Raw genomic sequence first — 13,339 nt, 5'->3', positions numbered from 1 at the left:
ATTTAGGTGTATTCTTATCACTAAGCTAGTTATAGAGGTATAGAAGAAAGAATCAGAATCACTGCCTGACGGTGTCAGCTTGTGACAGTCTGAGGCCTGGTTCTTAGGCTAAGGCCTTCGGCTAAGCAGCAGAGGCAGCCATAAGCTGGGAATTGTATGGTCACATCCTCACATTCCAAACTAGTCACATTGAAATAAGGTGTTATTGGGCTGTTAGGAATACAATCCTGTCCTGATAGTCGTGTCACCTCCAGAGAAAGGGAAGAGCCTAGAAGATGTAAAAGGAAACTTAGTTTGATAGCATCCTGACTGGCAAGAACTCACTTATCAATAACTGGGCTGTGAAATCCTCATTTCTGTGTTGTTCTGTCACTGTAGTCTTCACTTCCCTATTGTTTGTCTGTATAATCTCTGTCTGGTTCTGTGATTGTGTCTGTCTGCTGTATAATTAATTTTGTTGGGTGTAAACCAATTTAGGTGGTGGGATATAATTGGTTAAATAACCATGTTACAGTATGTTAGGATTGGTTAGCTAAATTTCTGTAAAATGATTGGTTAAGGTATAGCTAAGCAGAACTCAAGTTTTACTATATAGTCTGCAGTCAACCAGGAAGTAAGGGGGGAATGGGAACAGGGAATGGGGCTGGGGAATTGGAATCATGTTTCGCTGAGGGTGGGGAATGGGAACGGGGACACAGGCAAGGCTCTGTGGTGTCAGGGCTGAAAGAGGGACACTGAGGAAAGAAACTGGAATCATGCTTGCTGGACGTTCACCCCAATAAACATCGAATTGTTTGCACCTTTGGACTTCGGGTATTGTTGCTCCCTGTTCATGCGAGAAGGACCAGGGAAGTGAGAGGGTGAAGGAATAAGCCCCCTAACACTAGCAGCAGAGACACAGAAGGGATCAGAAGCTTTTCTTGAGGAGGCAGCAGAGGAGGCGGATACCAGCTAAAAACCAAGAGGGAAAGTCCCTCCCCTAATGCAGCCTCCAATCCCAGGCCGGGGAAAAGAGAGGAAGGTGCAGCATTGGGGAAGAGCTACTCAAGAACAGAGAGTAGGAGGTGGCATTGGGTGGGGTAGCCCCATCCTCAGCCTAGGGAGAAAGAAGAATCTGCCAGCATCACAGGGCGAGCATTTCCTTAATCCAGGAAGCAGGGAGCAGCTCCAGTGGGAGAGCCCCGCCCTTCCCAGAGGAAAGGCAGGATGTTGGAGAAGAGCGATGAGGAGGGGGATAAAGCAGAGGGGTGTGTCAGCCCTCAGGGAAGGGAGCTCTGTTTGAGAGCTGCTCAGTGAGTGCTTCTGTTCAGCAGCCTGGGCATGAACTCAACACTAAGGTTGGTGACAGGATTGTTTGTGTGATGTCAGCTTGGGATCTCCCCAAGTTTTCTGGAACCTTGGTAGAACTTGGGGGGGAGGCAGCCTGAGGTCCCTGTGGCCCCCCCTTCCTCTTCTCACCGAGGCCCTGCCCACTGGCCAGGCTGGGAGCCTTGGTTGCTGTGGAGAGCCCCCGATCCTCCACTTGCCCTGGGCAGGTGTCCAGGGGGCTGAGAGCAGACCCCAGCCCATGTCAGTGCTCCAAAGTGCACCACCCAGGGCATGTGGAGGATTCAGGTCTCTCAGAGTGACAGCCCAGCTCTGGCTTCTGGCCTGGCCAGGGGGCGGGGCCTCGGGGGAAAGGGAGCAGTGGTGGGGCTACTGAGAGGCCGGCGCTGTGGGCAGGGGCTGAGCTTTATGATGGGGAGCTGATCAGTTGCCCTGCCACAAAGCACAGCCACTGCCTGCAGTGCTCCATGCCTGCCCAAGGCTGACAGTTTGGGGGAAGGCAAAAAGCGAGTGGACCTGACTTTCCAAGTTTTAAAAGAGGAGGGGCACAGACCCCCAATCCACCTGCTCCAGTGCCCCCATTTACTGTTTCCTTTGTTATTTTTAGTGCTGTTGCTGTCAGTTTGGTTGGTAACTTTACAATCTCATTAAGATGTTTTCTCTGGAGTTTTCTCATAATGAAAAGACAATCTCCACCTGAAAACTCACCCTGTCTGTGTGCTCCGAGAGGCTCCCCAAGGGGCTGTGTAATTTGATGTTCTTGGCCTCCAGGAAGTGTCCCAGAGGGGCTTTTCCTCTCCATTTCAGATGGTAGCTTGTCTGGCCGGGGAAAGGTGAGAGAGGTGAGATTTCAGACTTTCATATTTATAAGAGCATCACCATTCTGAACTCACAGAGCTGTGTTTTAATTACCACAGAGAAACAGACAGACAAACAGAGGTATTTAATATAAAAAGATCTGAAACCCTCTATTTCCTTTCTCATTCAGGCATCTCTCAGGAATGGAATCAACATCCATGAAGCCTCACAACCATCTCAGAACACACAATCTGTAAGACAGATTTACTTTTCCCTCATCATCCCCTCCTACCCGTCAGACTCCAGTTGGTTTGTCTCATTCACTTACTGCCTTTTGTCGTAACCTAGATTCAGATCATACAAAGACTTTGGCATAAAAGTAACTTTACTCATTTGGGTCCCTTTGACACTGACAGGATCTTCAGAGTTTGCGAAATCCTGTGAACTGTTGGGTCTGTTTACTCAGCGTCTCTACAGAGAGCAGCATGAAGGGATGCCTTCACAGTCAGAAATAGGAATAATAATAAATTCATTTTATCCATGTGGGAATTGAGGCAGGGGGAATGTTGGATCCATGGGGCAGATTAACCCCTCTATGGGCAAAAGGGAGAGAGGGGAGGGGCCATTTGTGGCTCTGCTGTTCAGTGGCTGCAGGGGCTGGTGCTTGGCAGAGGCAGAGGAAGTTCTGAAGCCAGCCAGAGTTACATCCCTAGGACAACGGCCCCCGTGCGTCTTGCCCAGTGTGCAGAGTGCCCGAGGCCCAGCTTTACCCTGCCCACGTCCTTCCCCTCCCTCGTCCACCCACCCTCACCTTCCCCACCCCATTCCCAGCCCTCTCAGGAACACGCCTTGTGCCTGCAGCTGCTGTGGAGGAGTCACAAGAGGCTGGAGGAATCCCTCACCGTGTGGAAGGGGCTTTCTCCTTCTCCGCAGCCCATTTGGCCCAGCCACACAGGACCAGAGCACAGTGATGGACTGGTTCCAGCTTTAACAAATGGCCTTTAATTTAGGGTCTAGATTTTGGATGGCGACATTTAGGCCCCAGGGCCTCGTTTTCAAAGGGGTTGGGCTCTTGATGCTCCCATTGATTCCACCTAAGGCTGTGAGGGCTACACAGTTCTGGAGCACTTACCATTCATAACACTCAAAGTTGATAGGAAAAGAACTAATACACACAAATTTGGACATGTATAATATGTCAGACATTGTAAGGGCTGGTGCTTCATAGGAGAAAGAGCTTCATAGGAGAAATTCACTGTGACCTGCCTATGCCCCAGGAGAAGATAATTGGCTAGCTCTTCTTTCTTAATGTTTGTCATTTCTTACTTTAACAATAACTGTAATGTCAAGGTAGGCTTTTGGTAGAAACAAAAGTTTGAATTAGCCTGAGTGATTTGGACCCCACGTGTGTGGCATTCTCACCCAACAATTAAATAGAAGCATCATCTAATTGTGAACAAATTGGACAGAGTCACCCTCCTTCCTCAGTCTCAGAAGCTTTCCCCAATTTCCCCTCCTAGATCTCTACTTGGTACCTTTGAACTTCCTCACAGTCTCCATTAGAGCACCCGTTTTCTGGGAGAAATCGCTGAGTCTCTTTTCCAGTTCAGGAGAAATCTCCTCCGGCTGCTGGAACTTCCCCTTCTCACACCTGGGCAGAAATAATTTTACATAGTTTCATTTAGTGACACATTATAATTTGTTGTCAGGGAAAGTTGCTTCTCTAATGGGGCTGGAGTTAGAATTCCTCTGCTTCTTCCAGCCTCGGAGCAGGTGTAGCACAGGCTCTGCCAGTCAAACCTTCATTCTGAAGATCCCATTGATATTGTTCAACTCTGGCCTGGAGAGACCAGCTCTGGGAATAAAAGGGGAATTGATTCTCTATGGCCAATGCATTCCTTGGCCTCCATGCTCTGAGGGACAGAAGGTTCCCATTTTTGTGTTGTAGAAATCTGTCCACTATAAACTAAGGCCTGGTCTACACTACGAGGTCAGGTCAAAGAAAGCTGCATTTGGTCGATTTTATAATGAATGTGTCTACACCCTCAAGCCCACTGTGCCAGCCTAAAGGGGCCTTAAAATCGACTGCTGTACTCCTTTGTGACAAGAGGCATAGCACTGAATTCAACCTTTCAGGCTCGAATTTGGAGTAGTGTAGACACAGCGCTGTGTAATTTGATGTTCTTGGCCTCCAGGAGGTCTTCCAGAGTGCTCCAATGTGACCACTCTGGACAGGACTTTCAACCCTGCTGCACTCAGCCAGGTACACAGGAAAAGCCCCTGGAACTTTTGAATTTCATTTCCTGTTTGGTCAGTGCGGTGAGCTCAGCAGCACAGCTGACCATGCATGCCCAGGGTCCTAAATGAGCTCCAGCAAGTGTCCGATTTATGTTACCAGTCTGCCCAGGGTGTCAGGTGATCAGGCTGAGGCTGCAGAATTTTTAGGGGAGGAGATGATGGAGCACACGAAGTGTCTACGTAAAGCTTTATTATTAAAATAATAGTGGTGAGTGTTGGGACTGCTCCCACGTCACTCAAAGGAAGCAAGAAAGTGTTAGTACCCCAGTCCAAAACCCACTTTCATACTCACACACGCACTACCTCAGGCTGGCCAAGCCTGGGTGTAATGTAAGAAGAAGAGGGGGAGGGGTTTTTGTCCTATGCACAAGTCATTTAGGGTCGTTTAGGGTCCGCTGTGATCTCTGACTTGCTTCAGCTCTCAGGAGGGTTTTTAAGTCCTGGGTTCTTTTGGGGGCATTTTGTCCAGGGACCTCTGTCCCCTGTGCTTTTTGTACCAATTCCTACCGGCTTTCTGTGGCTTCCTGAGCTTTCCCAAAACACACCGGCTCCAGGGACGCAAAAACAGTTGTTTTTCCCTGTGCTGACCTTTATTTTTTTGCTTGTTTTTGCTGCCCCTGCAATTGTGTTCCACTGAATCCTCCTTTCTCACAGCTGGTCGGGCTGCAATAGGCCCCTGTTTTTCTTGGCCGGAAGCTGAGAGTCATATGTGTGCTGCGGTCTTGGATTAGAGTCGGCATCTTATCTTCAGACAGAGTGACTGAGCTAGCTGAAGTGTCGAGTTAGCCCGTTCTCTGCCCCCTTCCTCTCCCTTTGGCCTTTTGCAACCTGTAAAGGAATCTTCCACTCTACACTCACACCTTTAACCCTTCCCAAAATGCCTTGCGATGCTTGCAGCAGCATTAGCAACATACAATGCTGATTTGCCTCCCCTGGGGACCTCATGAGGGAGGGGGCCATCGGGTTGTGACACATGGAGCATGCAGGAGACACTGGATCTGTTTGCTGTGTGGGGAGGAGAACCTGTGCAGGCAGAACTCTGATCCAGCAGAAGAAATACTGATATATATACCAAAATCGCACAGGGTATGGTGGAGAAAGGCTACACCAGGAACACACAGCAGTGCCACATGAAAATAGAGGCACTCAGGCAAGCCTACCAAAAGATGAAGGAGGCAAACAGTTGCTCTGGGTCAGAGCCACAGACATGTTACTTCTATGAGCAGCTACATGCCATTCTAGGGGCGGGGACCCAACCACTACCCTCCACCCCCCACTGTCCATGGATACCTCCAAGGCAACTCAAGCAGCCTCAGGCAACAATGAGGAGGACTTTGTCAATGAGAAAGAGGAGGAGGAAGAGAATGTGCAGCAGGCAAGCAGAGGATCCATTCTACCTGGCAGACAGGACCTTTTCCTAACTCTGGAGCCAATACCCTCCCAGAAACTATTGTTCCTGGACCTTGATGGCAAGTGCACATTTGTAATCGTACTATAAGGGTTAAATGCAATTGTGTTTAATGTTTGATTTGCCCTAAACAATTGGGATACAGTCGTGGCCAGCCCAGCTACATAGAGGATGCTCCCTGTCCCTGGAAAAGTCTGTTTACGAGTCTGGGGATGGACCAGGAATCCTCCATGGATATCTCCATGAAGTTCTACTGGAGGTACTCTCAGGGCCGGCTCCAGACACCAGCCCACCAAGCACGTGCTTGGGGCGGCACCTTGGGATGGGGCGGCACTCGGGGTTTGTTTTTGTTTCTTTTTGGTTTGGCCGGGCGGTGCTGAGGGGAGCAGGGCTTAGGAGGCGCGGCGCTCGGCTAGGGTGGGCTTCAGCGGCACGGCGCTCGGGGGTGGGGACTTGGGTGGCACGATACGACACTCGGGGCAGGGACTTAGGTGGTGCGACACTCGGGGGGGTGGGGATTAAGGCAGTGCGACACTCGGGGGGCGGAGACTTGGGCGGCGCGACGCGACACTTGGGGGGCGGGGACTTAGGTGGTGCGACGCTCGGGGGCGGGGACTTGGGCGGCGCGATGCGACACTCAGGGCGGGGACTTTGAAGGTGCAGTGCGGTGCTCAGGAGGGGTGGGGGACTTGGGCAACGCAACAATCGGGGGGGCGGGCACTTGGGCGGCACGACGCTCGGGGGGGGCGGCGCTCTTTGTTTTCGCTTGGGGCGGCAAAAATGTTAGAGCCGGGCCTGGGTACTCTGCAATCCTTTGCAGAAGGTTTCTTGGGAGGGCTGCTTTATTCTGTCCTCCACGGCAGGATTCTTTTCCATGCCAAGCCAGCAGTATGTGATCCGGCATCATTGCGGCAAAAAGCATAGCAGCAAAAGGCCCTGGTCTCTGGCCAGATTCCTGCCACATGCACTTCTTTTCCTGCTCTTTCATCCTCAGGAGACTGATATCACACATGGTTACCTGGGTGCAATGCAGCAAGTTTTGTAAGGGGGGCCAGTTAGGGATCTGGGGCAAAATCAAGGGGGAGGGACAGCTCAGTGGTTTGAGTATTGGCCTGCTAAACACAGGGTTGTGAGTTCAATCCTTGAGGGGGCCATTTAGGGAACTGGAGTAAAAATCTGTCTGGAGATTGGTCCTGCTTTGAGCAGGGGGTTGGACTAGATGACCTCCTAAGGTCCCTTCTAACCCTGATATTCTATGGTACTGAAGTAATCTGCTCTGTTTGCTGATCCCCAACAAATTATGACCCCAAGTGGACTGTTTGCACTTGGCTAAAAGGAATTATCTCAAAGAACAGCCGTGCTGTGTGGGTGAGGGGTGGTATCATGCCCCACAGCCCCTCCTTTCCAAATGCAAACACATTGTCAAGCAGGATTGGTTGCTTTGGGGAAGGAGGGCTATAGAGTTTGCAACCACCATTTCCCAGATAACATCGGAAGAAGTGGTGTTTTTACCCACAAAAGCTTATGCCCAAATAAATCAGTTAGTCTTTAAGGTGCCACCAGACTCTTCTTTGTTTTTGTGGATACAGACTAACACGACTGCCCCCCCAATACATTTCCCAGATGTTTTCCAAGCAGCACCAGAAGACCCCTTCTTACTCTTTGCTTACCGTACCTGCTTGCAAACAGAATTCTGCTGCCCAGCACTCTGCCATGTGTTTTACCTTACTGGTAGGCGTGCCGTTTAAAAGCCAAAAATGCGACCGTGTACCTAACACATTTTCTTTCTGCCATGAAGTGCTTCATTCGCTATAAAAAAGTCAACCTTCTATTTTCTACAATGTATCATCTGTCATAGTGCCGACTTCCACTGGCGCCGCTGGATGTTCAACTCCCCTCTGCCCCCAACCCCACCCCAACTCCATCCCTACCTCACCCCTTCCACCCCTATTCCAACCCCTTCCCCAAAGTTCCTGCCCCAACTCTGCCCCCTCCCTGCTCCTATTCCAACCCCTTCCCAAAATCCCTGCTCTGGCCCTGCCTCCTCCCCTAAACGCGCCATGTTCTTGCTCCTTCCCCATCCCTCCTGGAGCTTGCTACGCTGCGAAACAGCGGTTTTGCAGCAGCTAGTGCTGGGAGGAGAAGCGGGGACATGGCGCGCTCAGGGGAGGGGCGGAGGGGGCAGGGAGAGGAGGGGAGCTTGGCTGCTGGTGGGTGCAGAACACCCACCAATTTTTCTCTGTGGGTACTCCATCCCCGGAGCACCCATGGAGTTGGCGCCATCTATCACCTCACCACAGTTAGGGAACCCCATTGTGGCAAAGCCTTCCACTATGTCCTGCATGTTTCCCAGAGTCACTTCCTTCTTAGCAGAAGGGTATTGATTGCCCTGGCTACTTGGATCACAGCAGCCCCCACAGTAGATGTACCCACTCTAAATTGGTTCCCGACTGACCGGTAGCAGTCTGGCGTTGCAAGCTTCCCCAGGGCTATCGCCACTCGCTTCTCTACTGTCAGAGCAGGTGTCATTTTGGTATTGATGTGCTTCAGGCAGGGGAAAGCAATTTAGACTCATAGACTCATAGACTCATAGGTCAGAAGGGACCAATCTGATCATCTAGTCTGACCTCCTGCACAAGGCAGGCCACAGAACCCCACCCATCCAATTTTATAACAACCCCTATCCCAGGACCGAGTTATTGAAATCCTCAAAATTGGTTTGAAGACCTCAAGCTGCAGAGAAACCACCAGCAAGCGACCTGTGCCCCACGCTGCAGGGGAAGGCGAAAAACCTCCAGGGCCCCTGCCAATCCGCCCTGGAGGAAATTCCTTCCCGACCCCAAATATGGCGATCAGCTAAACCCTGAGCATGTGGGCAAGAGTCACCAGCCAGCACCCAAGAAGGAATTCTCTGCAGTAACTCAGTTCCCATTCCATCCAACATCTCCCCGCAGACCATTGAGCAGACCTATCTGGTGGTAATCCAAGATCAATTGCCCAAATTAACGATCCTATCATAACATCCCCTCCATATACTTATCAAGCTTTGTCTTAAAGCCAGGAAAGTCTTTTGCCCCCACTACTTCCCTCGGAAGGCTGTTCCAGAACTTCACTCCCCTAATGGTTAGAAACCTTCGTCTAATTTCAAGTCTAAACTTCCTAATATCCAGTTTATACCCATTCGTCCTCGTGCCTACATTAGTACTAAACTTAAATAATTCCTCTCCCTCCCTAACGTTAACCCCCCTGATATATTTATATAGAGCAAGCATATCCCCCCGCAGCCTTCTTTTGGCCAGGCTAAACAAGCCAAGCTCTTTGAGTCTCCTTTCATAAGGCAGTTTTTCCATTCCTCGGATCATCCTTGTAGCCCGTCTCTGAACCTGTTCCAGTTTGAATTCATCCTTCTTGAACATGGGACACCAGAACTGCACACAGTATTCCAGATGTGGTCTCACCAACGCCTTGTATAACGGTACTAACACCTCCTTATCCTTGCAGGAAATACCCCGCCTGATGCATCCCAAAATCGCATTTGCTTTTTTAACAGCCGTATCACATTGGCGACTCATAGTCATCCTGCTATCAACCAGTACCCCAAGGTTCTTCTCCTCCTCTGTCGCTTCCAACTGATGCGCCCCCAACGTATATCCAAAATTCTTATTATTAATTCCTAAATGCATAACCTTGCACTTCTCACTATTGTATTTCATCCTATTTCTATTACTCCAGTTTACAAGGTGGTTCAGATCTTCCTGAATAGTATCCCTGTCCTTCTCCGTGTTAGCAATACCCCCCAGCTTCGTGTCATCCGCAAACTTTATTAGCACAGTCCCGCTCTTTGTGCCAAGGTCAGTAATAAAAAGGTTAAATAAGATCGGTCCCAAAACCGATCCTTGAGGGACTCCACTAGTGACCTCCTTCCAGCCTGACAATTCACCTTTCAATACGACCCTCTGGAGTCTCCCCTTTAACCAGTTCCTTATCCACCTTACAACTTTCATATTCATTCCCATCTTTTCCAATTTGACTAACAGTTCCCCGTGCGGAACCGTGTCAAACGCCTTACTGAAATCTAGGTAAATTATATCTACTGCATTTCCTTTATCTAAGTAATCCGTCACCTTCTCAAAGAAGGAGATCAGATTGGTTTGACACGATCTACCTTTACTAAATCCGTGTTGCAATTCGTCCCAATTACCATTGACCTCTATGTCCTTAACTACTTTCTCCCTTAAAATTTTTTCCAAGACCTTGCATACTACAGACGTCAAGCTAACAGGCCTATAATTACCCGGATCACTTTTATTCCCTTTCTTAAAAATAGGAACGACATTAGCAATCCTCCAGTCATACGGCACAACCCCCGAGTTTACCGATTGCTTAAAAATTCTCGCTAACGGGCTCGCAATTTCACGCGCCAGTTCCTTTAATATCCTGGGATGGAGATTGTCCGGGCCCTCCGACTTCGTCCCATCGAGCTGTTCAAGTACGGCCTCTACCTCAGTTGCGGTAATATCCACTTCCATATCCACATTCCCGTTTATCATCCCTCCATCATCGCAAGGTTCCTCACTAGTCTTATTAAAAATTGAAGCAAAGTACTTGTTTAGATGTTGGGCCATGCCTAGGTTATCCTTAACCTCCATTCCATCCTCAGTGTATAGCGGCCCCACTTCTTCTTTCTTTGTTTTCTTCTTATTTATGTGGCTGTAGAACCTTTTACTATTGGTTTTGATTCCCTTTGCAAGGTCCAGCTCAATGCGGCTTTTAGCCTTCCTCACTTTATCCCTACATGTTCTGACCTCACCAAGGTAGCTTTCCTTACTGATCCTGCCTTTCTTCCACTCCCTGTAAGCTTTCTGCTTTTGTCTAATCCCCTCTATGAGTTGCTTGCTCATCCAGTTTGGCCTACAACTCTTGCCCATGGTTTTTTTCCCCTTTCTCGGGATGCAGGCTTCCGACAGTCTCCGCAGCTGCGACTTAAAGTAATTCCAGGCCTCCTCCGCATTTAAATCCACTAATTCCTCCGTCCAATCCACTTCCCTAACTAATTTCCTTAACTCTTTAAAATTAGCCCTCGAGAAGTCAAAAACCCTAATCCCAGACCTACTAAACCCTAATCCCAGACCTACAATTTGCAAAGTTCCATGAAAGTGTCATGCATATGAAAGTTTTGCGGCCACTGATAATCATCCCATACCTGCAACACTAGGCAGTCCCACCAGTCTGTGCTTGTTTCCCGGCGTTCCACTGTGTCAACATGCCCGAATGCCACTAGCATATGCCATTTGCTGCATTCCATGGCTTCCAGCACATCTGTGTGCGTGGCCTCCTCACATTCTTCCTCAAACCTGTAGCTCCTGGCTAGGCTTTGCATATACTGCAGGATAATGTGTGAGGTGTTTGCAATGCTCACAACAGCAGTGTACAGCTGAGCGGGCTTCATGTTTGCAGTGGTATGGCGTCTGCATGGATAACCCAGGGAAAAAAGCATGAAATGATTGTTTGCCCTTGCTTTCAAGGAGGGAGGAAAAGAGAGTGATGACATGTACCCAGAACCACCTGTGACAATGTTTTTATCCCTTCAGGCACTGGGAGCCTAGCCCAGAATTCAAATGGGCAGCAGGAACTGTGGGATAGCTACCCACAGTGCATCGCTCTGTGAGTTGATGCTAGCCTTGGTAGTGAGGATGCACTCCGCCAACCTAATGTACCTAATGGGGACATGCACCTTCGACTTTATAAAATCGGATGCTAAAGGTTGACTTAAACAAATACGACCTAGTTTCATAGGGTGGATACACCCCTAGCAATGACTCTCAGACTTGAGAGGTTCAAGGGACAATTTTGTGAGTAATACACAAACACTGACTTCAGACATGGCCCTGTGGAGGGTGAATTTGTCTCTTCTCATCGTCAAGCTCTCTGGGGCAGGGACGTTGGTACATGTAAGCTGTCAGCCCAGATTTGTGTATCATGTTTATTTTCTTGGCATGGTGAGCTGGGCCCATTGCCATTTTCTGTTCTTGCCATGAACAGACCCACAGTGGAGGTGGTTGAGGACCCCAGGGCAGTAGTTCTTGGTGGGAACACCCTATTGAGATGCAAGGGGAAGTGTGATGGGGCTGCCACCTGATGTGCTGAGACTACCTCTGAGCCCACTTTCCCTGGCAGCTTGGGACTTCAGTACCCTGTCTTGTTGAGACAAATGCACTAGCCTGCTACAAACATAGACCTGGGTCTGAACCACATCCCCCAAAAGCTGCAAGTTTATCTGAAAATGGTTTTAAGAAGTGTCTCTAGCACCCAGATACCCAGTTCCCAATGGGATCCAAACCCCAAATACATCCGTTGTACTCTGTATAAAGCTTACACAAGGTAAACTCATAAATTGTCCGCCCTCTATAGCACTGATAGAGAGATATGCACAGCTGTTTGATCTGCCAGGTATTAATACTTGCTCTGGGTGAAATAATAAGTGAAAAGTGATGTTATTAAGTATAAAAAATAGGATTTAAGTGATTCCAAGTAATAACAGAGAAAGCAAAGTAAATTACCAAGCAAAATAAAACTAAAACATGCAAATCTAAACCAAATACAGTAGGAAACTAAATGCAGGTAAATCTCACCTGCAGAGATGTTCCAATAAACTTCTTTCACAGACTAGACTCCTTCCTAGTCTGGGGCCAGCAATCATTCACACCTCTGTAGTTACTGTCCTTTGTTCCAGTTTCTTTCAGGCATCTCTTTGGGGTGGAGAAGCTATCTTTTGAGTCAGCTGAAGACAAAATGGAGGGGTTTCCAGGGCCTTTTATAGTCTTTCTCTTGTGGGTGGAAACGCCTTTGTCTTCTGTGCAAGATCACAGCAACAAGATGGAGTCTGTAGCCACCTGGGCAAGTCACATGTCTACGAAAGATTCAGCTTTTTGCAGGCCGACACCATTATTTACATGTTAGTTTGAATGTTCCCAGGAAAGCTCACGTGTAGATTGGCATCTGCCAAAGTCCATTGTTAGTTAAGTACCCCCAATTACTTGAATAGCCCTTTCACACTAGGTTGACCAAATCCTCCCTATGTGCTTCCTACAGCAAAAACTTTAAATATAAGCACAGAGCCAGCGCTCATAACTTCAGATATAAAAATGATACATACATACAAATAGGATGAATATATTCAGTAAATCATAACCTTTGAAAATATATGTTACATGGCATATCTAGCGTAAAACGTATTCCAGTTATGTCATATTTACACTAATAAGCATATTTCTGTAAAGCATTATGAGGTGCAACATCACAGGAAGTTTCCTCCTCTCAGGGCTATTAGATCAGGCTCTCTGCAGACTCAGGCATACATCACTCTATCAGTTTTGCTTGGGCCACATTTTCAAACTTTTCTTTTCAATCATATGGGCTAGATCCCAGGGGGTGGGGACATAGGCAGGGGGCTGCTCTCGGGCTCCCTACATCCTGGGTGGGTGGAGGGTCTGCAGCTCCTCATAGCTG

This window comes from Gopherus evgoodei, unplaced genomic scaffold (assembly GCF_007399415.2).
Source record: "Gopherus evgoodei ecotype Sinaloan lineage unplaced genomic scaffold, rGopEvg1_v1.p scaffold_32_arrow_ctg1, whole genome shotgun sequence".
Taxonomy (NCBI): domain Eukaryota; kingdom Metazoa; phylum Chordata; order Testudines; family Testudinidae; genus Gopherus; species Gopherus evgoodei.
Note: the sequence above shows the minus strand (reverse complement) of the source record.